General features: G+C 37.6%; 1 non-coding gene across 1 annotated transcript; it reads left to right on the top strand.

Moving 5' to 3' along the window:
• The first annotated feature begins 1,816 nt into the window (after nt 1-1,816).
• LOC117275407 (small nucleolar RNA R71) lies at nt 1,817-1,923 on the top strand. Its single transcript, XR_004505570.1, has one exon. It is a non-coding gene; the product is annotated as a small nucleolar RNA R71 (small nucleolar RNA).
• Nucleotides 1,924-9,972: the final 8,049 nt, after the last annotated feature.

Genomic DNA, 9,972 nt, shown 5'->3' with positions numbered 1-9,972 from the left:
GCGGCCGCAACATGTTTTCTGCGGTCCGTACAATTAAACTTGCGGCCGCACATTGGAGTCTCAAAGTATGGACTTTCTGATGATAGTAAAAGTGTATTTCTGTGGCCGCAATGGGAAATCTGTGGTCCGCACATTTTAACTTGCATCCGCAGATCCCTTCTTCACTAAAATCAGTTTCTGCGGTCAGCACAAATTCAGGTGCGGCCGCAAAATTCAAAAATAACGAATAGTTCAGTTGTTTCATTCTAGGTTTTTAAATTTCATGCACAATTTGACATGGCAACATCATAGAAGAATGAAAATATATTAACCTAGTCCCCATAGAGCATGTATTATTTAACTCATTATAGATTTACCCCTACATGGATACACAATTAAATTCTAATGACAAATGACCTTAAAATAACTAAAAATCTACAAATTAAAGAAAACGATTAACAAGAAATTTAAGCATACCAGATGAATAAGTGTAATGAGTGACTAATCAAGGATGTTGTGTGTGTGTGGACAGATGAAATCACCAAGAAATTTCAAGAGGGCACTATTTCTATGCTCAGAGAGGGAAAAACGTAATACATGCCCCTGTTCATCTATTTATACGAGTTGGATGGATAAGGGAAGGAGGAGCGAGTGCGGCCGCACAATTTTATGTGCGGTCCGTACTCTATTACCTGGTGACCATTACTCATCGTCTTATCTGCGGTCCACACAATTTTGTGTGCGGTCGAAGATTTCATATTGCGGCCGCAAATTTCCTTTTGCAGTCGCACATCAACCTTTTCGCTGATAGACTAAACTTCAGAGAGTTGACATTTGCAACCTTTCATTTGTGCAGTCCGCAAAATAATTATGTGGCCGCATTGCACTTTTGTTGCAGCAGCCATAAATGTGTGGTCCGCCGAAATAAACTGCGGTCCACGATTCTTGCAACATTTAGCAAGATTTCTGTCCACAATTCCTGTAAGTCACACTCATTCCTGTAGCACACTTCAAATCAAGTTAGCACAAAAATAACACCTAACTACAAAAGAAAAAAGGAAAAGAAACATGATAATTGTTTGTGGATTATAACTCTAGTTTTATGTATTGAAGCGTTTTGGATGATTTCACTGTTGCATCTATATTCACTTGTTCATATAATCGAGAGATGCATAACTTGTGATATCTTTGCATTATATTGTTGGGTGAGTTCATTAATGCTTCTTAGTAATCGAAAGAGGTTAGTTGAATCATTAATTAAACCTAGTTAGGAGAATAATCGAGAGAGGTTCTCCTAAAGACCAATCCTCTACGCATTCTTGCATATCTTCACGTGCTTAAATTGGTTCATCTCATGAGGTTGAGACTTAATCGAGAGAAGAATTTCTACTAAACGTTTGAACTAATAATTGAGTTAATTCGAGAGACTCACTTAAGTATTAGAAGTGAATTATCTAGAGTTAGATCCCAAAATATTATCTTGTACCTATCCTATCAACCCCTATTTTTCTCCCACTGATAACTTCCTTGCTTACCTTTGTTTTGATTGTTATTAGTCAATAGCTTTAGATTCTTAGTTAGTTTTAGTTAGAAATCATATAAACCTCAATTGTTGATTCTCCTGTATAGTAATCAAGCTAGAAACTATGAAAATATTGTTTAACTCCAATCTCTATGGATACGATATTATACTGTACTATCTTTGACTAGCGAACATAATTAAAGTGGTGTTTTGCGCTCGTCATTTATCAACGGGCCTCCAGCTACATTGCTTAATATTATACGTGAGGCTGGTGTCAATCCATCCCAAAAGTCATGGAGTTGCATCCAGAGTTCAATTCCGCTATGTTGACACTTTCTAACAATCTCCTTAAACCTCTCTCATGCTTCAAAAACAGTTTCACTCTCTTTCTGGCAAAACTTATGGATTTCTCTTCTAAACTTGCCCGTTTTAGCTGAGGAGAAATATTTATCATGAAATTTTCTGATCATCTCCTCCCATGTTCTAATCGATCCCGTGGGCAAGCTTCGAAGCCATTGTTTTGCATCATCTTTGAGTATGAAAGGGAATTCCCTCAAGTACACTACATCTCGTGACACACCATTGTATTGAAAGATGTTCATAATCTCCTCGAAGTCCATCAAATGTGTATTTGGATCTTCGTTCATCTTCCATCTGAAGACACAACAATTCTGAAGGGTTTTAAGCAACCCTTGCTTCAATTCAAAATTGTTAGCTGCAATTGGAGGTGGTCTAATACTCGATAAGCCTTGATTGTAGACCAGTCTAGCATAATCGCCCAGTGGTCTCCCAGGCATGGGAGCTATATTTTCGAACTGGTCTACAACCAATAGTTGATTCTGAGCAATTCTCCGACCCCTCTCGTCTTTATAGATAATCTGTGCATCTCTAATAGCTGCTTCCTCAGCATCCCGTGCAGCTTTTTCTCGTTGTTGGGCTGCCTCTCGTGCAGCCAAATCTACATTATCATCACCGTTTCCAGCCATAGTTTCTTTGGTTGAGGATTGCCTAACCTTTTCTGATGTCTCGGTGAGATCTTTTTCCTTCCTCAACTGTCGCAGTTATTTTTCTATCTCTAGATAGTATGGTAGCACTTCTTTTGCAGAAACTCAAGTCATGCACCAATCTAACATGTAAGCTGCGCACAGTCAAAGAACACCAAATGTAAAAAGAGAAAGATAAAATAAAATAAAAAGAAAAATTCCTGAAATAGCACTACAAACTATTTCAAACACTATTGATTGCCAATCCCTGGCAACAGTGCCAAAATTTGACGAGCTCGAAATACACACTTAAATTATGCTCGCTTATCAAATATAGTATTGTATAATATCGTATCCATAGGGATTGGATTTAAACAGTATTCTCGTCGTTTCTAGCTTGCTTGCTATCCAAGATGATCAACAATTGAGATTTATATGATTTCTAACTGAAATTAACTACGAATCTAAAGCTATTGACTAATGACAATTGCACCAAGGATCAAGCAAAGAAGGTTATCAATGGGAGAAGATAGGGTCTTGATGAGATAGGTGCAAGATAATTGTTTGGAATCTAACTCTAGATAATTCACTTCTAATGTTCAAGTGAGTCTCTCGAATTCACTCAATTATTAGTTCAAACGTTAGGCAAAACTCATCTCTCAATTAGGTCTTAACCTCACAAGATGAACCAATTTAAGCACGTGAAGATATGCAAGAATGCGTAGTGGATTGGTCTTTAGGAGAACCTCTCTCGATTATCCTCCTAACTAGGTTTAATCAATGATTCAACTAGCCTCTTTCAATTACTAAGAAGAATTAATGAACTCACCCAACAATAAAATGCAAAGATATCACAAGTTATACCTCTCTCGATTACATGAACAAGTAAAAATAGATGCAACGATTAAATCATCCAAAAATGCTTCAATACATAAAACTAGAGTTATAATTCACAAACAATCATCAATACACTAAATACAACAAACCCTAAAGTGAACTACTCAATAGATATGGAGCAATTCATCACAAACAAAGTCAAAGTATAGGAAAACATAAATTCAATCCAAACTCGGGTCTTGAGTGAGGAAGGAATGATGAAATCCTTGTGCTCGTGTGCTTCCAACTCCTCCTTAGCCTCCCTTAGGTCGAATATGTGTCAAAAGTCCAGAAAATAATGTTCTCCATATATTTATACTAACTAGGGTCGGTCCTAGACGAAACCACCTTCTCCTAGCCGAAATATAATATTTAATCTGTAAAAAATACACAGGCATGCCGCATGGGGCGACGCGCCATGCAGGGCATTAGTGGAGAAATCCAAAGAGCTCAACATCTGTCAAGCAGCAGGATTTGGGCAGCCTCGGCGCCCCATGCGCCGCGGCAGTGGGAAATTCTCAGAGTATGGATTTTACTTGGGTTTTGACGTCCAGACTTGGTCCTCGACCCCCGAACACAATCCTGGCTTAATCCCATAGGCTTTTACTTAGACTTCAAAGCTCTAAATAGCTAGAATTAGCTGCACAACATCTACATAGCTCAGAATCACTCCTATAAGGCATAAAACACACAATAAGTGCAAAACACTATTAATTAAAGCTCAAACATGAATAAAGTATAGTGAACTAGAGTGCAATAAGTGACTAAAAGACGTAATTATAGCCTACCATCATATATCCAAACCAAACTCATAGTTAATAGTATATATCCGAGCAATACATTGTTAGCATCTAAAGTGTATGTGTAGCTAACTATTCGTTTAAGAAATGCATGTTTTTTGAATCATCCATAGTGACTCATATTTAGACTAAGCTCCTTTGTTTGGGGATCACCTGTAACGACCCGACTGGTCATTTTGAGCTCTAGTGTGTCATTCAACGGTTTGAGGCCTTAGGTAGCTTCACTTTATGTATTATTACTTGTACATGTGGTCGATTTTGATTTTTGGGAAGTTCGAAGTTGATTTGGAAGGAGAATTCTCAATTCGGAAGCTTTAAGTTGGAAGCATTGACCAAGGTTTGACTTTTGAGTAAATGACCTCATAATTGAGATTCGAAGGTTCCAATAGGTTCGTATGATGCTTTTGGACTTGGGTATATGTTCAGGTTGAGTATTGGGTTGTCCGGGAGCATTTCGACGCTTATTTTGGAAAGTTGGCATTTTGAAAGTTTTAGAATTTTCTAAGTTTTATTTGAAGTAGACTTTGGTGTTATCGATGTTTGTTTGGGATTCCCAGCCTTGGAATGGGTTCGTATCATGATTTGTGACTTGTACGTAAAGTTTGGCGTCATTCCAGAATGTTTAAGTATGATTCGGACGCGTTCGTCAACGTTTGGAAGTTTGAAAGTTGAAGAAGGATTTTGATCTTTGATTTATGGTTTTGATGTTATTCGTGGCGTTTCAAGCATTTGGATAAGTTCAGATAAGGTATTGGGACTTGTTGGTGTGATTGGACTGAGTCCTTGGTGGCCTCGGTTTTGTTTCGGGATGAGTTCAGACCATTTCTCTATGTTGAGCAACTGCTGGTTTCTGGTATGTTTGGTATTCATTGTGATCACGAAGGTAGGAGCGTGATCGCGAAAAGTAAAGTGGACCGGTGGAGCTTTTGTTCTACGCGATCACAAAAATGGTCTCCCATTCATGAAGTTTGGGTAGGAGATTCTTCGTGTTTGCGTGGTAGGAGTCGCGAACACGTAGGGTTGTTGAGGATGGGCTGTTATGGGTGAGTTGTTCTACGCGATCGCTAGAGGTGTGTCGTGATTGCGTATGAGGAGGTGCTGAGGCTAGGAGTTTATACCTTCGCATTTATGAAAGCGGGAAAACGATCGCATAGGTTTGGTTAACTGTGAAGCACGATCGCGTGGTGGAGCTCGCATTCACGTAGAAGGAATTCTGGGCAGCTGATTGTTGGCCTTCGCGATCGCAGACTTCATTTTTATACGAGATTTGGTTCATTTCTCTCTCATTCACTTGGTTGGGCAATTTTTGGAGCTCTTGGATGGAAGATATTACCATCTATTATGAGGTAAGTTATTCCCACGGTTTGTAAGTTAAATACATGAGTTATATATGGATTCAACATGAAAATTTTGTAGAAATTATGGAATTTTGGAAGAAAACCTAGAATTAGATATTTTTGGATTTTGACCACTAAATTGGACATGGAATTCGGAATAAATTATATATTTGAGTTCGTGGTGTTATGGGTAATGCTTATCTTTAAAAGATTTTGGAATCCAGACGCGTTGGCTCGGTGGTTGACTTTATTGACTTTTCGAGTGGAGTTGAAAATTGTTATGAATTGTTAAATTATAAGTATTGGAGTATATTTTCATTGGTTTGCATGTTGTTTTACTAGTTTCGGATCGATGGGCATCTGTTTGGGGTGTTAGAGAGGCGTTGGAGCCGGTTATGGGACTTTGGAGCGAGGTAAGTCTCTTGTCTAACATTGTGAGGGGTAATTTACCCCATAGGTGTTATACTTACTACATGCTACATGTTATGGGAGCTACACACGTATGAGGTGATGAGTGTCTGTGCGTATGCTATAGTTCCTGATTATGTCCCGGTCGACTTAGATTCACGCCATGCTTTAATTGTACTAATTGAGTTATTCTTTCCTGTTTAATTACTTTAATTCAGATTATAACCTGAGACTAGACTCGTTATTTTAGATATTTGACGAGCTACTTGATTAGCCATAAGAATTGTACTTCTCTTTCAGATTTCTCCCGCGTTGTGCGTATTCATCAGAAAGTTTCTCTTGAATTCCATAACTCACACGTATATTCGAGAGTGGGGCCATAGACCCGTAAAAGATTCACCCTCTTATGGGATCGGGCCGTTCGCCTCGGCATGATATTATAACACTCTTATGGGATCGCGCGCAACGCGCGACCATAGACACGGACTCAGCATTTGAAATTCTTCCATTTTGCGAAGCAATCCATGTGTTTGCTTCACTTTACTGTTTTGTGCACTCAATTGTATCCTTTTTCGCGTCCGTTTTCGTTCCATGCGCGAGAATGGACGAGCTCCCTGTTCCTCCATCTTTTCCTTTTGAAACAAATTAATATCTTTTGATCACTTATCATCCAAACTCGTTCCTACACATAAGAAACACGTAATGAGCATATTTCACTTTAAAAACTATATAATCTCCCGTATCTCACACTACAAATGAGATGTAAACACACTAATAAATATGCACTTTTGGTCATTTATCACCACCGCACACTTAGACTCTTGCTCGTCCTCGAGCATCTTAAAATTAAGCACATAGGCAAGAAATAAATTTCCAAATTTACTCAAGCATCATGCCAATGACAATGGTTTATACCAACGTTTAAAAACCAGCATAAGCACTATTTATACTTTTCCTCAAGTTTTAAACCACGCCAAGACTTTTTAAAATATTTGTGTGGCTTTTTCTAACATCCTAGCCTCAAACATTGACTCCAATATATTCCATACTATGGCTCGCTTCTCGTGCCAACTCAAAGATCAAGGACATTAACAATCCTTTGCAAATTATGTGCGCTCACCAACAAACCAACAAGAATAATTGGTCTACACACTCGAATATAAGTTGAAGTACTAAGGACTCTCAAATCGAAAGAATTCACTCACTCTCATAAGAAAACTTATATGCCACCCAAGTTCGTACCATAGTGTTGCATGTAGTGTAAGACTCGACTAATTTAAGCTCGACGAGTCTACGATCAATGTCATGACCCAAATTCCACCATAAGTCGTGATGGCACCCAACGCTGCCATTAGTTAAGCCAACAATTTATCATCACGATACTCGGCGGTTTATAACACATTTTAAAACAATGGTGAAATGAATAAGCAAAATTCCTATGTTTTTATAGAAAATTCTAACATTATCTTCAAGATTATAATATGATCAAAATACAATACCGAATGTCGTAACAAACATGCACCCAAGAACAATACTCTAAATCCCAAAACCACGGTGTCATAAGTATGTGAGCATCTACTAGAATGTACAATAATACTACAACAACTGTATGGAATAGAAAATAGATAGAATATAGAAAATGAATAAGATGGGGACTTCGTGTGCTGTGGATTATAACATGGAATGTAGCTCACCACAAGTTTCCTCAACAGTTGTGCCTGCGTGACTAGATGACCACCGAATGTACATGTCTCAGTACCTGTACAATTAGTACAGAATTGTAGTATGAGTACGTAAATCAATGCGTACCCAAAAGTATCTAGTCTAACCTCGAAGAAGTAGTAATGAGGGGTCGACATCGACACTTACTGGTGGTCCAATAATCAAAGTACAACAAAAGTAGATAGGTATGAAACATAGCATGTAAAAGCAATGAAAATAGATGTATGTGCATAACGCAATCCTCAACAGAAGAGTGGATACGAAATCCTCAAATATCGAATACTATCTCGAATAGGATATGTATATGATCAATAACAAATAAAATGCTAAATATTAAGTCAGGAAGACTCATAGGTACGCTGACTCTCCATCGAATATAATGCACAATTCTGTCGAGATTGTACGACCCGTTCCATAGATGCATCTAATAATACTGCCGAGGTGAATGGCCCAATCCCATAATGGTACTACTGAGGCGTTCAGCCCGATTCCATAAGAATAGTGAAATTTTGACGGGTCACTGGCCCAACTCACGAATATATGTGTGAGTTATGAGATTCAAGAAACTTTCGGACAATTACGTACAACACGGGAGAAATCCATAAAAGGAAGTATAATTTTCGCGACCAATCAAGTAGCGTGTCAAGTATGTAAAATAAAAAAGTCTGATACTCTATGCAAGTCTAGTCTCAGGCTAAAATATAAATTAAAGCATTTAAACATGTAATGATAACTCAAGTAGTACAATTAAAATACAGTGTAAGTGTAAGTCTACCCGGACATAATCAAGAATCTAGCATACGCACGGACACTCGCCACCTCATATGTGCGTAGCTTCCATAACATGTAGCACGTAACAAATATAGCACCTATAGAGTAAATTTCCTCTTATACGGTTAGACAAAGGATTTACCTCGCTCCGAAATTTGATAAGCGGCTCCAACGCCTCTCTAGCACCTCAAATCAATGCTAAATGATCCAAAACTAGTCAAAGAACGTGCAAACCAATCAAAATATACTCAAAGACTCGTAATTTAATCAATTAGAAACAATTTTCAACTCCATACGAAAAGTCAACAAAGTCAATCCCCCGGGCCCACGTGTCCGGATTACAAAAATTCTCGAAGATAAATATTACCCATAGCACAACGAACTCAAATAATAATTTATTCCCAATTCCATGTCCAATTTCGTGGTCAAAACTCAAAAATACCATTTCTAAATTATCTTCCAAAATCCCACAATTTTTACTAATTTTCATGTTCAAATTCATACATAATGTTGATACCCAATTTTGCCACCATATTTTATAAAGTATTTTATATACTTTCAAAATATTATATTGCACTACTACCCAATTTATAGAGGTCATATAAGTGATTTCTATAATTTTTAAAGCTTTTAAAATTGATTTCTTGCATTTTTAATTATTCAAACATTTACTAATTATTCCCCTAAATTACTTTACGTAATTTACATTAGTCATTTATACCCATATGCACATTTTATAATATTTTACTCCATTTATACAATTATATTTGTGTTTTTCATTATTACTTATAATATTTGCAATAATAGCCTATATTCTACAATTAATTGCATTTATTATTTTATTTGGGTTAAAACAATTTTTTTTATGTTGTTACAATTTCAGCTATTGTTTTTCAAATAATAAGTTGCATAAAAAGTTTTTTTATATTTATTTAGATATTTTATTTTTTTATTTTCCCTTAATTTCATTTATTTAAAATCTAGCCCAAACTAGGCAAATTTCTAGACCAAACTACTGGCCCAAACCCCTCAAAACCCTTGGCCCAATCTTCGAGCCCAAACCAAACGACCCCTTTAATATCAACCCGGTCGGGACCCGTTCTACGATCCGCCCTACCTCTCGTTCAATCCTGGTCGTTGATCTCAAAAGATTAATGGCCACAGCCTCTCCCCCACTTTTAATTACCATAGCATCCTAACCCTAATGCCACTCCCTATCCGACCGCCGCTCCTAAACTCTCTCAAACTCCTCCCCTTCTCTCTGAAGAACCCTAGCTGCCTCCCCTTCTAAACCTTCTCCAAATCCCGTCGATAATGGGATTCACCCGTTATTTGCTTACCATATTTATGTTCCTCCGCTACTAGTCGCGCGTTTATGGTATTACTAGATCTCACTCCATGCATTGCGCACTTTGTTCATCCAAACTGGGCATAACTAGTTTCAAGATAAAGAAGGAGAGCTCTTCTATTTCTTTGATGCACACAACCTTTTCAATCACTTGCCTAACTTTGGCAAGTATTACCTCTAAGAACAGGTTGTGGTGGCCCGAATCTTTGGGATTTAGATGATACTC

The sequence above is a fragment of the Nicotiana tomentosiformis genome, chromosome 4 (assembly GCF_000390325.3).
Source record: "Nicotiana tomentosiformis chromosome 4, ASM39032v3, whole genome shotgun sequence".
In the NCBI taxonomy this organism is placed as follows: domain Eukaryota; kingdom Viridiplantae; phylum Streptophyta; class Magnoliopsida; order Solanales; family Solanaceae; genus Nicotiana; species Nicotiana tomentosiformis.
This window is presented reverse-complemented; position numbering and strand designations above follow the sequence as displayed.